Source organism: Anastrepha ludens, chromosome 5 (genome assembly GCF_028408465.1).
Source record: "Anastrepha ludens isolate Willacy chromosome 5, idAnaLude1.1, whole genome shotgun sequence".
NCBI lineage: Eukaryota > Metazoa > Arthropoda > Insecta > Diptera > Tephritidae > Anastrepha > Anastrepha ludens.
Window position 1 is genome coordinate 81,352,826 of NC_071501.1, and position 26,702 is coordinate 81,379,527.

Here is a 26,702-nt window from a genome sequence, read left to right on the forward strand (position 1 = left end):
GTGTATTTGATGTGTAGCAAATATTATTCGTTTTATTGTTTACGAGAGGTGATACTTTTCATGTTCCTTATTTACAAAACATAGATGTATCAGAAGCGTAAAAAATAAAATAACAAAACCTTTGTAGTTTGACTCATAGGCTGAGTCCCCTTCACTGTTGCTAAAATGGAATTGCGCGACTTATTGCGCGACTAACAGCGCAGAACAGATGAAGCTCCATTTCTTCGTGTGGAATTTCGAAAATCCTTTAGCCCTAGTGCAATAGACGCAGGACGCAGAAGGTTCTAACGACTCCTTGCCACTCAATTTTCAAACTCGTGGCTGCATTTATCGATCACGGGAAGATCGTCACACACGCAAAAAAGCTAGGTTTATCATTTAACCCTCATTGCAGAGGCTGTGAGAACCTTTCAGAGTATAAGACTGTTGAGTACTTTCTCTGTAAATGTCCAGGCTTGGCAGCCAGACGATTAAGGTCACTGCGTGCTTCTTTCTTCAACAGTCTGTGGCAGTGCTTCAACCTAAATCTCATCAATATTCTCCATTACAGCAACAACTCTGGTTGGCTGTAAATTTTCATTCATTTCATTGGAGGTCTCAACACATTACCAAAATGGCACTTTGGTGCTACTTAAGCAATGTCAGAATGGTCTTCAACCATTTCACTTCCATACCTTCCTATAGACTGAGCCGGTATAATACCAGTAGTTTGCATCAACTGTGAGTATTGAGTTCCAAAGTGGTAAATGTTTTGGCTTTGTCGCCTTTAAAGTAATAGTCTTCTTCTTCTTATAAGTTATAATATAAATTAAACGAATTTATGACCCCTTTTATTAATTCAATAAGCCACCCTAAGCCACCATTTCGAGCTGGACTGCTGTTGCTCTGCCGGCTTTACTGTTTTGGATGTGCTGACTTACCGACTTCGATAGAATATTCGGTTACTTAGGAGTAATAAACATGAGCATTGGATGAGCTGACTTAGCGTGATAACTTACATTCCAGCTGCGTAATTTTAATTAAAACTTCCTTGAGTTGGTACCGTAAAAGAAATTAAAGTAAATACATTAATAAATACTGAATCAAACACCTGGAATTTTGTTGTTGTTTTTTTTGTTTAATTACAGTCGGATCGAAATTGTGGAATTCGAACCTCTAATATTGCCAAAAATTTAAAAATGGAAAATGAAATTATAAATTTTATTCTGCGTTTTAAGGGGTTACATGGGTTTCGTCAGGTAAAACAAGGCTTATTCAATATTTTTTTTCTATGTAAAAAATTATCCATTTAATTCAAACTTTAGTCTGTGTTATAGATACATATTTAAAGAATAACTTCTGAAATTTTCAAAAAAAAGAAACAATTAAAACTCCTCCATTGTGAAGTCATTTCCGGTGACCTCTCGAAAAAAAGGTGCGTCCGAGTTGTCAGCATAACTCCTGACAGGATTATCGAAAATGAAAAAACAAAAATAAGTATTTTAGTTAAGACCATAAACTCGTGCTTGAACGAAAGAAAGGAAAAAAAGTAAAAATTGGAATTTTGGCAGACATTTTTCCAAAAAAATTAAAATTTTGGTCAAATTTGCTTGACATTTTGTTTTTATTTTTAAATAGTTGTAATTGAAAAAAAAACAAAATCCTTCGATCAAGCAGGAGTAAATTGTATCCCGAACACCTGGGTAAGATTTCAGCAAGATCGGTTGAGTAGTTTTCGAGAAAATTTGACAACCGACTTTGAAAACACGGTTCGGAGAAAAATGCGTTTGAAGTTTTGAGTAACAATAAAAGTCGCTTGGAGCGCACACCTTCCAAAGGCTGTATCTCCGATCGACTTGAAAATTTAGGATAATATTCTTGAGATGTTGAAGAAATTAATATGTAAAAAACAATCGATTTTTTGAAGCCACGAAACCCACAAAAATATGGTGACTTAAAAATTATTTTCATCCATCAAAATTATAGTGAACATATTTGAGTATTTTCTGTTGAAAAAAGTGGGACATACTCAGTATCTCAGACACTCGCTATCAAAATGTAAATATAAGTACGTGCCAACTTTATCATTCTCCATTCGATATACAAAATACAAAGGTAGTGCCCGTCTTGTACCGCTATGCCGCTCTCACCAATTGCACCAGGTCGACTTCACACACACAGCGATTTTATTAGTGTAATTTTTACTTAATCTTGCTTCCTGTTCACACCTGCATATTTCTACTCCAGTCTGATGACACTCAAGCATTACCCCTCTTTTATGGGCGCAATTTTGTGCTCTATTATTCTAGCTTACAATGCTAATGATCACTGGCGAGTACCTAAAAAATAGGGAGATGTCAGAGTGCACACATTCACTCTAAGAAGAGTGGAATGAAATACTATATTTTCATGGCGTCCGTTAGATAACACGTCGGTACTGAAATTTTAAGTTTTGTTGGCCCCGTATCAAATTAACTGATTATTTCGTTCCTTTATTTAGATTATAGCTAATGTCGCTAAAATTTATTTCCTCAAAAGGCCATGTAAATTTCTAATATTGAACTGAAATCTCCATTCTCTACTGCAAAAATCCATAGCCAATCATTTCTTCGTATGTGCGCTAAAATAAACAGAGATTTTAGCGTCATAGTTTATATGTATATGATATAAAAACATATGTTGAAAATTAAAAAGTTTGTCTAAAATTGCATTACTTCCGAAATAACTGCTAGTTAAATGAAGTCCTCCGCTGCCAGCTACTGAAAATTTTAATATTTTTTTTAAATTTCTCATTTAGTTATTTATGCAATTAAATACTAAATTGCATTTCAATCAAGACCTTCAAATATTTGCAGTGGTCACGCTTAAAGAAAAGCTAACAAACTTATAACTCCCAAATTGTACAAAAAATTCAAATATTTGTACAAATCAATGAAACCCATTGCGTAACAAATTGAACAGAAATACTCTTTTCGAACATCTACTTGTACATACACACACACGTGCATGCAAGTAAGTGAATATCGTCCCCTTAGTACTAAAAAAGCCTATAAATTTTTTGATGTTTTGAGAAAATGAATTTCGAACTTTTTGTCGAAAGTAGCTCTCACTCAAATCTCGTTATGTCTGTAATATTTATTATTTTTTGAATTTGACAAAATTTTGACCACATATAAAATCGACGATGGAGAATTCAAAAATTCAATAAAAAAATAATAGCCTATGAACACGTGGCTATTGTTATACTAAGGGGACGATATAATGTCGACTTATGTGCATGGGAGATTTAAAATACTAGAAAATTTGTAATTAATGTGCGGCATAATTGGGCGTATACTTAGTTCTCCGCAACACTAATTGCGATTGGTGTACTCCTTTATTTTATATTTTACATTTTACCCTTTACATATTTTTAATTGTGCTGTTGAGTCACTAAAATAGTGCAATAATAGTACAAAAAAAAAACAGAAAAAAAATATTTGCAAAAGGAAATATAACCTAAAGCGAAGAATATTTGTCGCTTATTTGTTTTTAAGAAAAGCTTCAAATGTTTATTTTATTCAACTTCAGAGACGGCAGTAGCCGAGTATTATTAGCAATGTGGTTTCTATCGCAATTTGCAGGCACACGCGGTGATTATAAAGATCTTCTTTTTTTGACGGCGCGTCTCATTAACAACTACGTAACTCTTCGATTACCGCAACTTGATAATTTCAGTTTTACTGCATATTCTCTCAAGTAGCTGAAATTTCATATGGGGCTCATGAAATTTTAAGTAGCTGAAATTGTGCTGTTTATGTGCAAAATATACAAAGTACGAAAATAATTTTTTCTATTGCGGCATACTTGAATGATGTTGTTAAAAGTATTTAAGAATTCTTTATTGAAATGTGACTTTTAAAGTCGTATTTGCCTCTCGAAAAATAGTTAAAATGAATAAAATATAGGCACAACCTTGCGCATCAATGCGGAGATTGCAGATTTACATAACAGTGCATAATTCAACTACGACTAATGTTATCAACAGTATGTTGTTAACAGAGCTTCATATTATTGGAGCGCGCTGTTAATGCAGTTTAACATTTGCGTACAGCATAAGAGAGGGTTCCCGAAGATTAAAATCAAACAGCGCTAATATTTGCTTTGCAAACTCATACGACCAATTAATACAAAAACAAAAATTGCAATTCACGTGTAGTGTCGGAAAAAGATTTGGCGATGCAAATTGTCTCCCAACTGAGAACAGCAGAAGAGCTTTCTAGAAACTCTCTCGTTTCTTGCTGCATTGATGTTTCATACCCATAGTGGGTTTCCAGCCTTCGCTCTACGGAATGGTAATCATTTTGTGTTGCTAAAATTCAACGCTTTCACATAAAAATATGCAAATTTTCAAAAGACTTTTTCTTAGAAATTAAGCTTTACCGATAACTAACTGGTTTTGGGACTACTAAAAAGTTTAAAAGAAAATTAAAAAATAAATCTAGTCACTGAGATAAATCTGTACCTCAGATAAAGTTTTGTGCCATATAAATATTCATAAAAACCTGCCATCAGCAGCTACATGCAGACTTCCCTATGCAATAAATCAATGCGGCAGTCAAATAAATAAATAAAAATACCAGCAAAAGAATATACATAAATAAAATTGAGAAGCGAATATTTGCGTGACACCAAATCCAAGCAGCAATAGTGCAGATTTGTATTTTTGACATCCTATGCACACACATACATATGCAGTTGTAAATTCTGCATGCCCTCAACACGGCAGAGATAACCCACACAAATCTTTTCCAACACCAAATACAACGCCCTTCTTTAGCGATTTTCTAGCTATTGCAGCTATGCCTCATCATTTATTTGCTTGTGGAAATAAACAAATCACCAGCGATGTGGCAATCATACACACACACACTTCCACATATCTGCGCTTTTGAGCAATTTACACGGCAGTCACTGCATAACCAACAGCAGCAGCAGCAGTGGCGGTGGTGGGGACACGAGCGCCACAGATAGAGGCACACAAACGTGAGCAGCTACTGGCTGACAAGAACTGGAGACAAAGAAGACAATAGTAACAACAATAAAAGCAGCAACATATGCAGGTCGACCACAGCAACTAAACCAACAACAACAACATCATCATCATCAATAGTAACCATGGATGTACAACAGCAACTGAAAGCGTGTTAAAATGTTGCTGTTATGCGGCTTAAGTGGAATGCAGTGGCGTGCAGTGAAGTGGAGTGGAGTGCAGTGGAGTAATCAGCACAAAAGCATCGCATAAATGCTAGTTGAAAAGCGAACATGGCGTAAAGCATGCACTTAATCAGAAATAATACAGATGTACGTACATGAGTGGTACATGCGTGGATGTGTGCGTGTATTAGAGCAACAAAAGGATTGAAGTAAAAATATGAAAAAAAATAAAAATAGCAAGCAACTATATTTTATTTGTCAGTCTTTGTCTCCTCCACTTGATAATGGTTACTGCCATCTACGCATTCCACTCCGCTGCACTGCACTTCGCTAGCGCTGTCGGCTGGCGCATGCGTAGTTGCATTTCATTTTGGGATTTTTTGCATTTTTCTTTCGCTTTTAACGCCCGCTGCTAAGCTGAGAATTTATTGGCATATATCTTTCGTTTCTTGTATTCGCGAAATTGTATTCAACTGTCTGCGAGGCTAGCATCAACATTTGTGGAGGTAGCATTAATAATAACAACAAAAGCGACCAACAAGACAACATTGAAAAAACATGACACAATCTACACACACACACACACACACACACACACACACAAAGCGAGTCCACGCGAAATCATCATCAGCAGTAATAACAGCTATAACTACAACAACAATGTTGGTATTTTCTTCCATGGCAAATTCATAGTTCGTTCGATATTCAACTCACAATTCAAGTGACAGTTTACAAGAGCAGTGAATTCCAACTTTTTTGACTTCATCACTGTTGCAATGCTTTTTCTAGTTAATTCAATACGAATTCTGCCACTTTCGCAATCATAAATTTCCCTTCCGTCTGTTCTCGACAAGTTCATTATGAGGCATACTCAGGCTTCCCTACCAGCATAATTATGAAGGCAGCAGGAAAGGGAAGGCGTAGTAGAATGTAAATTATGGGTATATGAAATTTGTGCTTGTGACTGTCAGACCGAAAATTGTCTCGCATGGAATGCTGCATAATAAACGCATAGATGGGATCTGACATAGCAAATATCAAGCAGAATTTCAAAATCTCTTGAAAACTAAACTGAAAAGACTTATGTTCTGATTTTTCCAAATTAATTTTAAATATTTTTTTATAAAAATATATTACACTCCATAAAAAATAAGAAAGCTGGTCTCTGGGGGCAATCTCTCAAGGGACGTGGTAGCATTTTTTGGCGGGGTTAACTGCTGAACTTCGAACAGATTTTGTCTATCCACAAACTGGAGTTTGAAGGTCGGGTCAGGACAGTCTTTTTAAGTTAGCAGAATTGTAATGTGGGGAAAATCTGCACCGAAGCTGGTACCTCTGCCTTCAGTGAATGGAATGAGTGAAAAATCTGCACCGAAGCTGGTACCTCTGCCTTCACTGACGGCTCCAAGATGGTTCGGCTCCCGAAGCAGAGATTTTCTCTAAATCAGTCACTTCATCTATTTTCTTAAAATTGCGAATACTGTTAGTGTTTTTCAGGCAGAAGTCTTGTATCCTGCATGCATGCAAAATGCTTAGGGGACGTGGGAGCGAGGGAGATATTAACATTTTCTCCGATAGTCAAGCCGCGATCAATGTTCTGACGGCGCCATGGTGCAGATCCGAACTGGTCTACTCCTGCAAAGAGAAGATAGAGAAGATCAAGTCTCTTGAGTGTGCAGGTAGCATTTGGGGAACGTAGAGGGAAATGAAATTGCTGATGCTATACTTTTTTTTGGTGTATGAGGTAGAGTTCAAAATGCCTTAGCACTTACAGCGACCGTCGTCTACTGCATCCAGTGGTGCGGATACTGAAACAATCCCTCCTTTCCTTCTAGGCAGACACCCTTACTTTCTGCAATACTTCGGGAGGGCCCAGAACGTCATCCAATTATATTAACTCGCGTCTGGGTCCCTCATATTTGTAGCCAGCTTTCATGCTATAGACTTCGCTTTATTGTACTGCGTCGAGGTATATCTTTTTTGTCCGAAATACGCCTTCAAAGTATCTTTAACCGCATTTCAATTATCCTACCGCTCAAGCATCTTGCCGATCACGTTGTTCTGGGTTCCAAGACCTTGCAATATAGAGGGAAATCGAATTGCTGATGAGCTTTTTTTCGATCGTCTACTGCGTTGAGTGGTGTGGCCACTAAAAGATTCTCTCCTCTCCTTCTGGGGAGACCCCGTTCCCGGTACTACTTTCTGCATTACTTCGGGAGAGCATCCATAACAGCCGAACTCAATATTCACCCACATCTGGGTCCCTCATTTTTGTAGACAGCTTTCACGCTATAGGCTCGTCCTTTTGTGTCTCTATCTATACGGCTTCGCCTTGTTGTACTGCGTCGAGATATTTTTTTTCTCCGTAATACGCCTTCAAAGTATCTTTAACCGCATTCCAATTATCCTCGCGCTGAAGCATCTTGCCTATCACATCGGTTGGCGCGATGTAGCCAATCGGTTCGCTCAGAGCATCTCTTTCCGCAAGCCATCTGTCACAACTGAAAAACGTGTGATCGATGTCATCGCTTCGAAGTATATGCACCTGGGGTCACTTACCATACCCATGCGATATAGGTATTTTCGGAAGTTTCCGTTGCCCTAGAGGAACTGAGTCATACAATAGCTCACTCCTCCAAAGTTCCATAGAACCTATTTACCTATTGTGGGAATCAATTGCTGATGAGTTGGGAATTGAATTGATCTCCTACCAGGTTATCGGCATCACGCTGACTGTTTTCGAAGGAGAATTGTTTAAGTTATTTCTCAGTAAAGAGCAGAATAGATGTAGTTCCATCTCTTCATGTGATATTTCTAAAACTGGGACTCAACGCCATTTAATTTCCAAACTCATAACTGTGTTTACCGGTCATTGAACGATCGGCATACACGCGGAAAAGTTAGGTTTACTATTTAAACACAATTGCAGAAAGTGTGGGGCGGACTGTTTTGCACTTTTTCCGTAAACGTCCGGGTTTGGCGGCTAGCCATTAAGGTCACTGTGTGCTCCTTTCTTCGACATTCTGGGGCAGTTCACCAACATAAATCTCACCAATCTTCTCCATTGCATCAACAGTTCTGGCTGGCTGTAGATATCTACCTATTCAACGTCTCACAATTGCATCAAAACGGCGCCACTTAGTGCCACTTGTAGAGCGCCAGAGTGCTACTTTAACCCTTTCACCCACGGTCTTCATTTTCTTGATTGCCGCGATAACCGCTTACGCGATTTTGGCCGAGCTCAACAAATCGCGCTAGTCATTTCGTTCCTTGGCAACACACCAAGTGAAGTCCTTCGGGGCGTTTGTATCCATTCGGACGACATGACTCAGCCAACACTACTACTGTATCTTTATTCGCTGCACTATGTCTATCTCGTCGTAAAGCTCATACAGCTCATTGTTCCATCGCCAGCAATACTCAACGTCACCAATTTGCAAAGGTCCAACAATTTTCCGCAGAATCCTTTTCTCAAACTCTCCAAGCGTCGCTTCATCGGATGTTGTCATCGTCCACGCTTCTGCGCCATACGTTAGGACGGGCATGATGTGAGTCTTGTAGATTGATAGTTTTGTTCGTCGAGAGAGGACTTTACTACTCATTTCAAATGAGTCCAAAGTAGCACTTGTTGGCACAAACCATTTGCCTTGAAGTTTCTAAACATTCATCCAATTTTCATCAAAACTGCACACTATTTATTTAGAATTTTAGGAAAGTTTTCAGGTATGCAGTTTTATAGCTCATTGAGTTTTAGTATAACAAAGCGTAAGTTTTAAATAACTGAAAATTCTAGTTGATTTTCGATCATTTTTTTTCTTGACGGTGTTGCGCATTTTCTGCATATAATGAATGCACGACTTTTTCATAAAGATAAAAAAATATACATATCTATAATTAAAAATTACTTTACATAATGAACGTAAATAATACCTTAGTAGTTGCGAAATTATGTATTTCCTGCCATATTTAACTAATATCTCGAAATCACAGAATTATTAGCTAATCCACTCGCAGTAGACTATCATTAAGCAAATTCATGTACTCGTCCAACAAATAAAGCCAAGTTGAACTGCATATGTTGCTCATCTGTAAAAATGTGCATACTTGAATTTTCTCACAGCGTATTTCCACAGCCCCAGAGTTCTCATAATAATTAGACATTTGTAGATTTGTTTCGACATTCACTTGTACAATCATGATTTTTCAATTAAATCAAACGTGTAGAGCAAAGTACTTGCGCTGGTGCCCACACAAAAGTGCCTGGAGTTTATGCTGAGTTGAGTTGAATTGCATACTCGTGTGGTGGGCGCTAACATTTGTGAAAAAATCTATTTAGCTAATTATTACATTTTATTGTTTAGTAGCAATTTGCGTCATTCAGCACAAATTCTCATAGACTGCTTAGCGTTGGGTGGTTGTGTGTGTGCAAATGCAATTAATGCGATACGAATATGAATATGAAAATAATACGAGCCGTAGGTAAGTATGCGCAGTATGGATCTAATATGTATGCATGTGTGGACTTGGGTATTTTTAAAAACAATAAATACGATTTAAGTTGGAACTGCGTTCATTTTCTCAATGCAATCAAATGCGGAATGACTTTGCAATATACAATTTGGAATGCTCAAGCGCAGGCTTGTTTTGCCTCCAGCTATGGGTGGCGGAGTAAATCATAAAAATTTGCTAATTATTTACATAACTATTCAACTAAGCATACAATTCAAGTAGTGGACCGTGTAAAGTATTTGCTTTTAGTTTAGTATCTGCTGAGATATGCGAGTAGAAGTATGCGCTTTAATGATACAGGTTTGTGTTGCTATGTGCGTCATAGGCAGCTATTTGTTCAGAATTTTCTTCGAAAGCTTCGACAAGACTCTTACATCGCACACGGCTCTGGACCATTATTTTTGCACCATGCACCATGTAGGCATCTGCTAGCTCACGCAATATCGACCTTCGCGAAGTATTCTTTCGCCGAACGCGGTCTCCGAAAGCATTGGCAATTAAATCATAATCTTGGTAAGAGAGCTGATCGAATTCGCCTAAGAAGCGGGATGGTATAAGATCATGTAAGATAGGATCGAAATGGTTTGTCTTTAGTAATATAGTTGTCTACTGTGGCAAACGATTGACCCCCGTTCAACAGCAATTCATCTGAGTTGAGGTCTGTCAACCAGATTGCAATCAAAATCCTTAAGTACAAAAGTAACGACCAACAAGAAATGTGTTTTTGTCGAGGACCCTTTGAATATCCTTCCAAAAAGGGGAGAAACTGCGAGAGAGCCAGTCCAGTGCCATTCTCGTGATGCTATCTGGTGGTTTTCTAAGCGTGTGACCTATCCATCGCCATCGCCACTTTGTGCGTTTGGTTTGCAATAGGTTGGGTTTCTCATTCCTTGATCTCCCCAGCTCGTATTTGCTGATGGTCTTCGTCCAGAATATTCTACATATGATGCGGAGGCATTTTTTGACAAAAGGTTGTAACCCCTATAAATATGTAAGCTACTCATCCTTGAAGAAATTGTAAGGAAAGCAAACGAAAGATGGCGTAATGAAGCCACCTGCAAAATTGCCCGTCAATTGTGGCCAATGTTTTAATGAATTGGAAGACCTCAGCTCTGCAGAAATCAGAGATATTCTAAAATTTTTGAAAAGCACACAATGATTTTAGGAGAGATAGGGGCAAGCTCCCTACGCGGCATCACAATTGGTTATGAGCCTGAGTGTGACCCAGAGGACAACCGCTTCAACCTAACCTAACCTGTTGTAACCTCTTTGTGATGGCGTTGGAGAACAGCCATTTTTTCATTTGAGACCACCCATGTTTCACTTCCGTACAAAAACTTCCAAAACTGAAAAAAAAAAGATTTTCCAATATCGATCGGCACGCAATGGCAAGCTTTCGAGTGTATTTTTGCCATGAAAAAGCTCCTCATAAAAATATTTGCCGTTAGTAGTCGGCTTAAAACTTTAGCTCTCTCTAGAGAAAGAGCTCAGCCGAACACCAAACAGAAGTGTGCGCGCCAATTATTTATTTACTTTTTTATTTTGGTTGACTCTCATAGCCGTCGTCTGGGCGATGTTGACCTTCAGTCCGATACTGCGTGCCAGCGTGACTAGTCTGTCCACCTTCGTTTGCATGTCAGTGAGTTTGTGATAGACTAGGCAGATATCAGCGGCGAAGTCCAGGTTCTCAAGATGTCTGGTTATACTCCATCGGTTGCCTTTTTTATGAGCGGTCAATGGGGACGTGATGCCATCTAGCTCGATGTTATAGAGAAGGGCGAACAGGTGGTAGCCTTGCCTTGTGCCAGCGTTGGTGGGGAATGGGTGTCTGATGTTTCCGTTGTGAAGCAACGCCCTTTCAGAGTTCTGATAAATGGCTCTAATGCGGCGGATTATCTTAGCGGGAGCACCTTTCTAATGAACGCCCATCAGTTTTTATACTTTCCCAATAAAAAGTAGAATTTTACAACAATCTAATGTAGTAGAAAAAGATTTCGGCAACCTATTAAAGTTAAAGTAAGATATTGAAAGTAACAAAGCTATTAAAGAGCTAAATATAAGCTCTGTAGTAAGAGCTTTATTCAATTTGAGCTATCTGCTTTTAAGGCTAAAATCCTTGAGTAGCAAAAATGCATTTTATATTGTTTTTTTTTTCTTGACTCTTCTGCGCTAGTGAGAGAAAAAGCTGCAATATTTCTTCTCACAATATTCGGTATGTAGACATGTTTGCTCTTAGAAAAAGTTTGGTCTTAGAAAAAGTTAATTTTATTAGTCAGTATGACATCCATTCGCTAATATTAAGAGTGCCACTAGTGTTAAGATATCGTATAAATTCCAATGTTCTCCTTGTATTCTAGGATAGTCCTTATACTTTTAATTACAGCCCGGATTCGAAGATATTGGAAAAAAAATAAGATAAAGAAGTTGTGCCGCATGTTGGCCATTTTGTGTCTAAGACATCTTCAATGATTGGGTTTATTCGTAAGAGCTCCGAAGATTTCTCTGATCGAATGAATTTGACTGTCGGTTGTTGTTTGAATACAAAGATGTCCAAGGCTCACAGTTGTTGCCTTGGTATTTAGTTTTTGTCACTGCACCACCACTGAAAGCTAAGAACAAAGACCAAGAACAAAATGTGGAAATTATTAAGTGACAAATTATTTGCTATTATCTTCTGGAATAAAATTTTATAGTAAGATCTGTGGTAACTAATTTCCTTTCTGATTATACAATTTTTAAGAGAGAGGTTATCGAAAGATGGAAAAAATATATAATACAAATTTCTGCTAATCACCAGTTGCAAATTCAATTATCTCCATTATGCGTACTTGTGTTTCTTTTTCAAAGTGACTGCTACTTCAATTAAATTCCTTTTAAGGTAGCCTGTCAGAGTCATTCAAGTGCATATAAATTTTCTTACGCACAATTTAATTGCATTACCATAACTCACCGGGCGAAAACGGACATGCATACACAATTAGTGCAAGGATACACAAACACACACAAACACCCCTTACACCAATTCGTAGTGCTGGCATTGGACATTTACCTTTGCCAGCAGTGGCGGACACCAACCAACGCTTCCTTCGCTTGGCACAGTCAAATCAAAGTAGCCATCAATGCAATTTATGGCACTGCCTATCCACTGAGGGCCACTTAAGAAACCAACTCTAAACAAGCAAATGACATTAAGCCGACGCCTGCTGTTGGTTGTCCTGTTTCGGCTGCTGAGGCGGCTGCTGGCTGTTGGCGCTAATGCATTTGGCCGCTGTAGCTCGCGCGCGCACACACATACATACCTAAGTTAAGTTGTCAAGATTTCTGTTGCGCCTGTTTGCCCTTCTGTTTTGTATTTTACCTTTACCCCTTACCGGCAGCAACTTAAAATGTGAATTCAATTGAATTGGATAGGATTAGGCGTTGTGTCAGTTGGATTTATTGAAATGGTTATAGTAGATATATATTTATTTATAGGCTTAATATGACTTAACATATGAAAAAGTTATGGCCAGTGAATAGAGAAAATACAGAAATAAAAAATTATGTGGACAAAATATAAAAATTTATTAGACATTAAAAAAACTAGAAAACTCTATTGTAGATAGGTTGGTGTGAGGCACAAATATACAAACACAATAGGTAGTTCAATATAGTTATACGAAACTGATTTGTAGAGCTCATAATAAAAGGTGACTATTGACAATCAAAGGATCAGCTCATTGCAGCAATCCTATAAACGTTTGCATGGCGCCACAGCATGAAGTGCTCAAATCTTGTATGTGGATTAGCTTATAATCTTTGGCAGGTAATGTGGTGTTGCTGTATACATTTCTGTTATGAAAAGGTTGGACTAGGCTTAGCAAGAGCTTAGCAGAAGTTTAGCAAGAGTTCACTCATTAGTCAGGGAGGTTCATTGCAGTGTACAGGAAATATTTATAATTCCCATCTGGACCTCTGCTTAAGACATTCCATTTCGTTGTTCAATTTCGTCTCATCTCTAGACGATTCTGTGTCTAAATGTCTACCACAAAGTAGTAATTCTCCATGAACAAAAAGCGAAGTGCTAAAAGCACCTCACGTTCTTCTCATCCCCATATCCACAGCTTCTGCAGAAACCTTTATACGATACAGCCATATAATCAATAGTCTAATAACACATTGAAATTATATATTGGTTTTTAGAGCCTCAATTATTCCTTGCTCTACGTTCATTAAACGCTTAAAATACTGCGCCTTTAATTGAAATTTGCATTAATTTGCATGCAAATTAAATTACTGTCGATAAGGCAGTAGTGTAAATCAAACAGATTTAGCTTTAAAAACCTAAGTTTTATTTCATTATTTTCATTTTGAAAGAACTTAATTTCTTAAGGGGTTAGCCATAGTCAGAATTTACAAAAAAATGTTTCCTTTCTCTTAAAGTATAATACCTTAGAAATACTGCGTACAAATTTGAAGGGAATCCGACTAATGCTTTTCGAATTATTCAACATTTAACAAAAGGCGCTCGGCGCAAAACTTTAAGTCCGTTTTTCTCAAAACTATATTTTTTTGAACTGGTAATCACTGTATCTTAAAAACCGCTTGGTAGATTTCAATAAAATTCATACTGCTTTTGAAAAACATAAAAAACATAAACATAAAAACTCGTGTTTGAACGAAGGATTTTTTTTTCAAATTTCCATTTTTTTTTAACAATTAATTGTCGGTTTTTTTCTCGAAAGTCTGAAAAATATTTACAGAGGCCGTTAATTTTGAAAAAAAGAGCTCCGATCAGGCACAAGATGTTCTATTAATAAAACTAATTTCTCTTGTCCAATTGATTTCAGGTGAATCTCCTTAAACGTTATTTATTCGAGCGCAAGTTCGTTGCTTAAGTCTTTAGTGTGAATTATTTGCGTAGGTGAGTGACGTGCGCGAGATGAAAGTAAAAGCTAATGTACTAATAAATATTTTTTTTTAATTTTTGTTTGTTTTCATAATTTTTTTATTAGTTTTGAATATTAAATGGGTCGATTTTTTTTTGTTTAATTTTTTTTTTTATTGTATATGTTTTAACTATTAAATGGGTCACATATTAGCAAACTGCCTTTTAATGTTCAATTTTTATAGTCGTAGGTATTCTATTTAAAAGAAATAAAAATTTTTAGCAAAGCCTTCCTTTTGTTAATCTCCTTTTTTTCACTTTTTAAATTTGCCTTTCAGTAGCCATAAAAGCTTCTCCCTTTTTGCTTTTCTTACTTTAGATTTGTTACTTAACAAATGTTATGATTTATTTTATTTAGTCGTACTATTTATTGTATTGCGAAACATTTGTCGTAAAATTATTATATGCAAAATATTGATAATTTGGGTCAGCGTGAATACAAAATATAAAAAAAGCGAAAAAAATTATATCAACACATTTTATTTTTATAAAATTTGCACATAAAATCGCATTTGGTGGCTATTGTAATTTTTTTATTCCCTCTTTGTGCTGATTTCTAATATTCACACATTTTATATTTCGCGCAGTTCAATTGTTTGTTTAATGTACGTCTACAATTTCGAGCCCAAAGCTACCGCGATGGCATCTAATAAAGACCAACTGTTGACTTGACTAGCAGGTGCTTTCCTAAAAAGTACTTAGTCATCAAAAAAATTGTTTTGTTTAGTATCTGCTTGTACTTTGACCGCTTAGCTATAAGCGCCCAAAATATATGGCTGGAAATTCGCATATATTAGAGCGGGTCGAAAAAAATTTGAAAAAACCAAATCGACCAAGCTTATAAAGAGCTTTTGCTAATGTTGACATATGGATATTTTGTTTAACTTTATTTACAAAAAAGGTCCCATCTAATAATTATTTACTACTGACATTTGTAGGTCACGCTTGAAAGCCCTTTTATTAGGGACTAAAATGATCTGTAGAGAAGTGGCTTCTAATAACTCAAAAATCAAACGAAATGTAGTCCAAGATCTCATTAAATTCGCGGGAAGACGGAGCAGTAGATTCATTGGACTTTGAGTATCTCATCGGAATAAGAAAGTTAATGCCTGCAAGGCAAACGTCACTTTGACCTTCTGCGATCAAGCGACTTTAAATTGATTAAAAAGCGGGAATTTTAAGGGAAATGGGTCAAAAAAATTTTAAGATATTAGCTCAAATTTAAGAAATATTTAATTCTTGTGACAGCAAATTGATGATAAAATCTCTAAAAAAAACTGAAGCATATTCCAGCCAAGACCGTAGGTAGGTAGGTAGGTAAGATGGCAAGAGTACCCCAGGTACACTACAAGCAGCACTTACGTGCCGTTTTGATACCATAAAGTGGACCACTACCTGTGAAAGGATTAAGGGAGGAGATAAGACCGTCTACAGCCATCCAGTGCTGTTGATGTAGCGGAAGAGAGAGAAAAGGGATCTAGGCTGGAGAATTTCATCAAGTCATCCCCAAAGGGGACGCTGAGGAATCTCAAGCGCCTAGCCGCCAAAGCCGGACATCTGCAGAGAAAGTGTTCATTTTTGTACATAGTCAAGCAACGATCAAGGTACGCCTCAGCGCACATCAATTTAAGATGTGTTAAAGAATGCGGGGGGTTGCTCTGGCTTAACCAATAACACAATACCACATCTTGTTGGGCTCCCGCCCACTCTGGAGTAGAAGGAAATGAAAGAAGGAGGATGACTGTGCCAAAAAAGGCTTTGAGCTAGACCTTCAGCGAATGGTAGAGGGCATCAGCATTCCTTTAAACGAACTGAACGCTCAAGTCAATCACGGAAGCCAAGAGAAAGTGGTCTCTGACTACTAACTGCAGGGTATCCAAAGTTCTCTGGTCTAAATTGAATCTTAAAAGGAGAAAATACTTGCTTGGATTCAACGGATCAACCAGCCGAGTCTTCTTAGGTGTTATAACAGGTCACTGCGCCCCTGCCACTCTAACCAGCAGAGTGGGTGAACTTCACAATGAGTTCTGCAGGAGTTTAAGAGATGAGAAAGAAATTGAGTCGATGCAAGACCTGAGAACGCCTTGCGCTGGATATCTGGATATCCGTGCTAAATATCTTGGTGATTATTTCTTTGAAGACCTGGGAAACTAGCAAAATTTCTCACTGGCGGAAAAAATATATAAGTGGCTTAAACAACTCACGCAAGTATCATAGTAGGCCACCGAGTGTCTTGTTTTAGATAAGCAACCTAGCTAAACTAACCTAACCTAGACCAAACAAACCCGGTAAACAATAATTTAATTGTGCAAGGATCTTCAGCCACCGTGGCCGAATGGGTTGGTGATCATAAAAAACCATTTGCTGTTCGGAGTCGGCTTACAACTCCTTAGAAGGGCAATGACAAACCTCCGAGTATATTTCTGCCATAAAAAAGCTCATCGTAAAAATATCTGGCGCTAAAAACTGTAGGTCACTCCTTTTGTGGAACAACACCAAGGTGCGCGCCACAAATAGGAGGAGGAGCTCGGCCAAGTACCTGGCAAAAGTGTACGCGCCAATTAGTTATTTAGTTTATTTTTTATTCTTAGGCATCTGATAATTGTGAACTATTACGTTTAACAAAGCCTGAGATGAAGTATGTTTTTCAGATAACAAAATTATATGAAAAGTGAAAGAGAAAAATGTTAATTGAAAATTACTGCACGGTCTTTGACCTTATCCACAGATAGGCGGACATTATTGGAGATATTAACATACGTGACGATTATAGAATATCTCGAAATTTAGAGTGACTTGAAGGCATTTTTTAAAGTGCTATCTACATCACCAGTTGATAGAAAACTCAATCTGAGATGTGTCTCTAGTTTCCAAAATTAGTAATGATATTTTTTTTATTGTTTCCAAAAAAATATTACACCTGTCTATATAACAGTAAGTACTTTGTTTTACAGATATTTGGAAAGTTAAGTGTCACTGCAAGGCCATTGCTCTTCAGTAGCATTTAGGAATATGTAATTCATTTTTTTTTAATATTTACTATGATAATGTAGATAAGTAGATAAATATATTCCTTAATATTACATTACAAAAGGTCAGTTGGTGTTTTTCGTTTAAGTCTCTTGAATTTTTCTTCAGCAGGAGATCCCTTTTCGTCATATTTGCATGGGTCAGAAGTCTGCTTATGTGCCTTCTACTCGCAGTTTGTATGGCTTCGTCAACTGTGTCGTTGTTTAAGTCGGGATGAAATTAAGACACAATTTTGAAATGATTTCTAATTTTTCACATATTTATTTATATATTTTTTTCAAATACTTTTTTCTTATTTTTTTTAAATATTTTTTTTCAATTTTTTTTTTTTCTCTTTGAGATTCAGTAAATTTTACAATATGTTTAACAATTGTATGAAATAAAAAATTTCCAAAAGACAAAGGAAAAAAAACACACATACACAAAGCGCCACAGCCATAATATGTTGGTCAATAACATTGGCCGTGCAAAAGTGCAATAATCTCTCGCATCGCATGCCTATGGCTCGTGTTGCAACCACACGTCCCATCTCACACACACGCGCGCACACATACACAAACATTTATCCACTTATCATCCAACGAGGCTAATGAAGCTGCGGTTGCCAGTTAACACAGGCGCACTCCCCTCAGGCTGGCGACCCACACTTCCACTGTTTGGCTGTGCGTTAGAAAGCATCTTCGGATGTGCGGTCGTTAGCAGCTCAACGCCAACAGCCTAATAAAGCAGCAAGAAACACATTATCTTTTGCTGGTAATGCTGGCGACGGCCACAATTTGTGCGGCTTGTAAAAATAAACAACCAATTTAGCCAGCTCGTAAAGACCCACAAATGCATGCATACTTAAAATATGGGTACCCGCATGCGCGTGCTTAGTGACCAAATAACTAAATATATATTTTTTGTATGTGTGTGTGTTACCTCAGATTTTCGAGTTGATGTGAAAATAATGTTTACATTTCTCGAACCCACTTTGTTTACCCTTTTTTCTTAATTTTTTTCTCATATTTCCCTGCTTTTGTTTTTCTTTTGTTTTTTTGTTCAACCTTCGAGCCAAAATCTTTTTCAAGTTCACAATAGTAAAAGTGGTTGCCGTCATCAGCAGCCATCGACGACAGCTATGTGAGGGGGCATGTCTGCACTGCACACATTTCACTCTCAAGTTCAAGAGTAAACCGGCAAAAAATAGACAGCCGAGCCACACAGCAACACATCCACACAACTACAAAACTACACAGCCGCGCAGCCAGTTATTGCTGCAGCCAAGCGATTGTGGTGTGTGGTGCATCGCACTTTTCTGTCGTTTCATTTTTTCTTTGACAAATTTTAAACTGTTAGTTTTTATACTCTTTTCTTTCGTTGCACGAGGATGACCAGTTTGCCTGTTGAAGTCTAATTTTTTATTCCTATATTTGCTGTTTTATTTCAAGTTGTCTGCCTACATGCGCGCAGCACTCACACACACATACCCACATATACAGACATGTAGCTTTTGTACGTCAGTTATTTGTTGTGTACATTTTTTTCTAAAGAAATTTATGTTTTACAATTTGCCATTGACCCAATTGGCAATCACAACAAAAACACAGCAAACATTTGGAACTGTTTTCTTTTATTATTTTTATTTTCTTGTTTTTAAGGTTGAATGTTAGCTTATAACTTAGGAAAATGGCAAGAAATGAGTCAACTGAAGTAAAGTCGTAAGTGTGATAGCATCACTGTGCGGGAAATTGCCGATACAGCGAATTGTTGAATGCACAACGAAGCACTTTCGATGGTAGTTAGTATTTATTTCGTATTTTCTCTAAATGTCTGAAGAATTTAGCGTATTTTAGTAGCAAAACTGATATAGAAGTTGAGCTGCTTCAGAATTTGAACTTTTTCATCCACCTTTTCTTAGTCACTCAGATAATATTTGCCCAGCATACTTCGTTCCTTTCATAGTCGGGTACAGGCTATCGGAAAAACAACTAATTTTTGCCCATCCAAAGTTTGTCAATACAGCAAGGTTAGGTTGGTTAGGTTAGGTCAAGTGAGAGCCCATGTAAGAGCCCACTTGGACGAAAAATTGAATTCGAACTTTGTAATACCTAGACAGAAAAACACTGGGGAAAGACAGAACAGACGAAGAAAAAAGAATAGATTTGGGTGAGAGGAGGTTTATGCCACATTGAGCGCAATCCCGGTTCCTGGGGACTGGCGCTAATCTGTCCCTGTGGCCGGCTCTGATGCCTGGCGGCCGTCATTACACTTTTCGTGCGACCGATAATATTAGGGTTAAAAGATAAATGTAACCCGAATGAATGCAGCCAAATATACATATTTTTAATGAGCTTTATCGAAGCAAACGTGTGGCTGGGATTTACACAAGTAACAACATTTTTTGTTAAATTTTTTGCCTTCTTAGACCCAAATAATCTTAAATTTTCATCATAGCAACCAGAACAATATTTCTGCACTTTATGGACACCTCCTTCTTTTTCTGTACTTTATGAGCAATTTTTCCTAAAGTAATAGAAACAAGACCAAAAGCCACCGAATACTATAAATACCTAACGGAGAATGTTGGTTAAATATATCTACAAAATTTGAGTGCTGAAGCTTTGTTGGCCTTGGTTAACATAGTTCCCTTGAGCGCCTTCGATCTACTCATAGCCAGAATGATCTCATAAATTTGCATGTTTGCACATTATCCTGGTACTCATTAAGTTGAAGTGAAGCCCACCCTTATAGGAATAGATCACAGCTTTTCAAGGAACCTCCAATCCTACTTCTACAGCAGGGAAACCAGGAGGGTACCCTGTCTACTTAGCATGCCGACCCAGCAACATTTCTCAAGAATTTTGCGTAGTATTTTGCACAGATGGAAAGCCTTATCAAACAATGTGATGAGGCAGAAACCGCAGTACTAATGTGGATAAATCTAAGTTTAAAAATGTGTACAAATTTAAAAGGAGTTCAAGAAATTTTCATCAAAATTTCACACCTTTTAATTGGCATTTTTAGAAATATTTCAGGAATGCAGTTTTATAGCTGACCCAAAAGCATTTAACAATTCTTTTATGAAAATATACTTCGTTCTCCCACAAAACCATTGGGCTTATCCCAAGTCTCAAATTTTGTACAAACTAAAAAAAATAAGGAAATTTTCATCAAAATTTTACTCTTTTAATCGAAATTTTTAGACAAATTTTGGTTAATTTTGGTTTTTTTTTTTTCTTATTCACTCCACTCGGGAGCATAGGGTCTCAACAAGACTCAGTCTCGCGTTGGTTTCGTCAATCTATTTTGCTTTCTTGCAGGGTAGGTGATTAGCCTGCCGCTACTTTGGTATGGGAAGGTGGATTTTGAACCACTTGGAGTTTGAACTTTATTATACCAAAAATAAATAAAATGTTAGCACAAATTTTGATTAAATTTCGATGAAATTTTTTTAAATTTTTTTTAATTTGTACAAAGCTTAAGACTTGAGCTTACATGCTTTTGTGAGAGGATGAGCAATATTTTCACAAAAAACAAATTATTAAAATTAAATAAGTAACAAATAAACTGTTAAAACTTATCACGAATTCCTTTCCACAAATTGTCCTCCTCTTTAGTAAAAAATCTTGCATGTTCTTTGAAGTCATCAAAGGTACAGAATATCACTCACACTGTTGATCGGCTTAGGGGTTTTGATTGAGCTTTTGAACTTTCACTTTAATCGTCTGTCAGCTAATATGACACCAATTTTAACTTGAGCTTGAAGTACTTGACCTAAGGGCTCGGTCAAATGCAATACGTAGTTATCTTGAAATTTCCAATTCCATTTCAGTGATTAATATTGGGTGTTTTTCTAAGAGCTGAAGATCTTAAAATGATAATATAAAACAGAAATATTTTTGGAATGAACTTTTTTTTATTATATTCTGGTAGGCAATTTCATAGGATTTATTTTTTTATTTATAATATCCGGCATATGTCCGGCGTGGCTATGAGTTCCATGATACATTTGATCTATCCAATTTTTGACGTATGGCGTCAAGAGTGGCTTGCATGTTGTAATAAATTGATTGTTAAGCGCGCTGAATGGCAAGTTGCGCCGCCTAGTTGGAATCAAATGTGGTCGATTTGTAGCTGTTTAATTTTTGGAAACATAAATTCAGGCAAGATGGCTCGATAGTGTCGTCATTCACCGTGAATGCAGCTCCTTTCTCATTCTGAAAGATGTCGCCAGTGATTTATGAACAACGGGAATAGATTTCTTTATTTAGTATTTAGTATTTTTAGTTTTTTTTTTTTTTTGTTCTCGCGTTAAATGATTCACGATGACTTCACGAACCTTACTGAACAGAAATATTAACACAGGTTGCATTTTTCAGCAGCCAATATCGATCTCGATAGTTCTCATGCAGCTGAAAAAAATTACTCGGTATATGAGATGCTTTAATTAGATGCTATGCGGCTTCCGCCTTCTTATTCAAACACGTAATTGCATAATTTCATCTTCATGGATTTATAAAAAATCTCTCTTCAATATTCAACATTCTGCAAAATAACTTTCTCACTTTTCGAAATAAAGAAATTTTTAATAGATTTTTCTCCTTTATGAACAGATACCATGCATCCCATTTCCGCTTCTACCAAATGCACCATTTTGTCCTGCTCTTGCCATGAAATTAATATTAATATTTCGCTGCCTGTTTGCAAAGCACTACATTCAACTCAAGCTCTTTCCAAAATACAATATAAATATATGCATGAGTGCGTGAACACAAACTTTTTCGACTTAAATTTTCTTATTTTTTATTTTTTTTTTTTTTGTTTCTTTTGTTTTTGGTGCTTTTTAGCTGAAATTTCATGCACTTTATTAGATTGCCTTTCAAATTCGTTTTACAAGTATTGGTCACGTTTAACATGTCACCACAAATGATTTTTCGAAAAGGTCAGAATGACATTGCCACTTATGCGATACCACATGGAAAGCAAGGCGTTCGTTTTTTTTTCATTGTCTTAAGTCATTTCTTGAGAGTATTCAGTACCAGCACACATTTTGCGGACAATGGCGTTGTAAATTGACTTTTCAAAGCAGTTAAATTGTATTAGTTGTAGTAGTTGAGTTTTTCAAGGACTTTTGAATTGTTTGTTCGAATTTGTTTCCATAGCTGAAGGACAGCGCAATAATTTATGTAAAACTTTTGTTTGCTTCCAGTGGTTTGATTAAGTTATTTTTAGATATAAAGACTGTTAATAGTTTCTTATGTTCTACATACGTCTTTGAAATTGTGAGCCTTCTTTTAGGGGAAGAAATGCGTAGGTTTCGCGTGCGAAAACAGGTGGTTTTTTTCAATAAGCAGCTCTATCCTAGTACAAACAGCAGTCGAAATGAGAAGGTACACATATTTTTTCTGGTTGAGCATACAATCGGTACTATACATATATTTAAAAATTTTAAAACGAAAAGTTATTTCATAGAAACTCTGAAAATTTTAAAATGAAACAAACAAACAATTTTGTGCGGATATTGTAATAGCATTTTTTTTAATTCCCGATATCTATATGTTAATACTTGGAAAACTCCAGCTAAGTTCCTCCTCTACATATCAACGAAATTTCCATCGCAATAATTCAGTATGGATATATTTCAGCGGTTCCATTTTAAGTGATCTAAGAATTTTAATCATTATCGTAAATTTTTCTGAAAATTGGGTTATTTTTAGGCTTGAATATGAAAGAAGTAAATTCAAAAACAAATTAGAAAATATTAAATAATTTCAAAATTTGTTCAGAGTGGAACATTTTATTTAAGTGAAAAATCACCATTTTTTTAATAACTTACTAATCTTTTTTAGGAACAAATACTAGAAAAAATTTTTTTTTTTAGAAAAATGTGGAGTATTTCTTTGAAAAAACTTAATTTTTTGTAAAAAATTTTCGAAAAAAATTAATTTTTTGTAAAAAAAATTTTAGAAAAAAATTTGGAAACAAATTAAAAAAAATTTCTAAAAAAATTTTTTTTGCCATTTTTCAAAAACACCTTCTCAGATAAAAAGCAGTTTTTTTTTGGAAACTGTGCAACATTTTTTAGAAAAAATATATATTTTTGTTCAAAATGCTTCAAAAAACTTTTGGAAAAAAAAAAAATTGGGAACCTTTTAGGAAAATGGAAATGTTTTATCGATTTACCAAAAAACACCCACTCAGTCCAAAAAAAATTTTGTTTGGAAAATATGCAAAAGGAAAAAATCTATATTTTTGTTCAAAATGTGAAAAAAATACCTTTTTTGTAAAAAATGTTTTCGAAAAAATATTTATTTTGCCATTTAGTTGGTTTTTTTATTTTTTACAAATCAACTAATTTTCCATCGCAATAATTCAGTCTCACTACTAAGACGGCTTAAAAGAGTCAATATTGGAGCGGTTCCATGTCAAGTGATCAAAGTATTTTGAACATTGTCGTACATTTTTCTGAAAATTGAGTTATTTTTACGCTTGAATAAGAAGAAAAGTGAAAAAAAATTTTAAATTTTTAATAATTTTAATTTTTTTAATAATTTTGAAATTTTTTCAAGCCTTAAAATATTTTAGGAAAATTTCAAAGTAAAATATCGTGAGTTCTTTTACGATTTTCATAATCTTCTTAAAAATACTTTAAAAAAATTTTTTGCTTGGAAAATGTGGAAAATTTTTTCGACAAAATGTATTTTTTGCTCATAATGCATCGGAAAAAAGTTTTATTTAAAGATATTTTTAATTGTTTTAGATAAAACAATCTTAAAAAGAATTTTTTATTTTCTTGTTTTTTTGCAAAATTTGGAAAAAATATATTTTGTTTGTTGAATATGTTTTGAAAAAAAGTTTTATTTTTTTGTTCAAAATGTTCTGAAAACAATATTTAATTTTTTTGTTTAAAATGTTTTGGAAAAAATGTTTTTTTTTTTAAATGTTTTGAAAAGAATTTATTGGTTTAATAAATATGTTTTGGACAATTTTTTTTGCCATTTTTGAAAAACCATCCCTCAGTTTTTATTTTTTATTTCTTGCATTAACAGCCGAGGGCGGCCGCCGTAGCCGAATGGGAATTCAGAGAGAGAACGTAGGTTCGAATCCTCGTGAAACACCAAAATTAAGAAAAATATTTTTCTAATAGCGGTCGCCCCTCGGCAGGCAGTGTATTTCTGCCATGAAAAATCTCCTCATAAAAATATCTGCCGTTCGGAGTCGGCTTGAAACTGTAGCCGTATATTAATAGCTGAGACTTTATTCAGTAATCCCTTAAAGTTTAAAAATTTTTGGGAGAATATTTTCTTGTGAAGGAACTTTTTTCAAATCTACTATATGAGAAATCTTTGACGGTTGCGTGTTGGGCTCATAAAAAGTGGCTAACAAGTTTGCAATAATTTCGAACTTTTTTCAAGCAAGTGGGTGCTACTATTTTGCAGAGCTATGAGCTGAGAGCCTGTTTGGATCCATCACATTAACGAAAATTAATTAAGACTTGGTTTTTATTAGTTCATTTATCGATGCACTAAAACTAATGTCGTCTTCTAAATACTTAAATTTGAAGCCAATAACAGCAACCAAATTTTCTCTCAACTGCTCATAAATTCTATTTTATTTCCAAGCATTTTTATTTCATTAGCAAATTATTCAAACTGTGTAACCATAAAGAAAATGGTAGTGATTTTTATTAGCAACAACAATTTATGCATGTAAACTACCTTCCATTTCCTCAGTGTGATCTTTGGATTTTGTAGCCTCCACCGAAATAAATTTATGCCATTCTAATGACCACTAAATTGGATTTTTTTAATAACTAAAAGTTGTTACAAAAGGTTCTTAACATTTACTTAACCTCTATGAATTTGCTAAAATTGATTTTGAATTTTTTACGCTATGCTTTTCAAAGCTGTACATATACATATGCATTCATGTATGAAGTAAAACCAGCATATAAAACCATAAGTAGAGCTCACTTTAAGAACCATGTCAAAGTGCTTATACGAAACGTTTTGCTTTACGCTAACTGTTGTTGTTGTGCTTTTGGTCACATTTGAATTATTACGTTGGCCTTGGTTTAATTTTCTTGGCATAAGAACAATGGCGCACAACAGTAACGACGCATGCGCTACAATGACGGCAATAATACTGCATTGTGGTAAGAATGAATAAAAAGCGAGAAAAAAGCAAAAATAAATCACACTTAGCCACTTACGTATGTAAAAAAATTCAAACTGCAGCGAAATCGGAGTAAAACCTCAGCAGCAGTGCACCGCCTGTGAGTTCGGTTGGATGTGAACGCATGTACATGTCGAGGTGCATATTTAAAAATGCACATGCGCACACCTACAACTACGTATATATGTATTATTTACACATACACACATACACTGCTAAGTTTTTTGCTTAATGCTATTTAAATTTTTAGTTGAACAGCGAAGGCAAAATCATTGCACAGAAAAATGGGTAATCAAGCATTTAAAATCGCTGCAGTAAATTTCAAATCACTGTAAGGAGGCAGGCGACAGTGATAAGCGCTGCTAATATATGCCATCGAAAATTTTGTTATGAGCGTTATGTCGTCAAAAAAGTATTATTTATTTAATGCTAGTTAATACTCGAGATGCTTTGAGATGTGTCGTAAAAGAGTTAGGATTTTATTTTATAGTGGCATAGAGGTTATCATCTGCAGTGCAGGAGTAGAGTTCAAAAAGTTTATGAATAACAAAATTAAAATATCGATTTGTGCTCTTGCTTGTACGCCCATCACAGCCAAGTGTGAAAAATTAACTTAAGTTTAGAAACCATGCCGTTTTCACATTCGCCGCTTTAGCGGACTCAAATCTTATTCCATTTAATGTCAATTTTAACTTCCAAAATAGATAAAAGTCGATATGCGCAAGTTCTGGCGAATCAGATTATTTTAAGGTTAAGCTAAGTTAAGTTAAAAAGGCTCATTGTAAAGCTAACCTTAAATACTTGAAGGTACCACGTTATCTCTTGCTCACAATCAGAAACTATCGTATGCTGTATGCTGCAGTAAGACTCCTACACTGGTGGGGTCTCCCAAGGATCGGTGGAG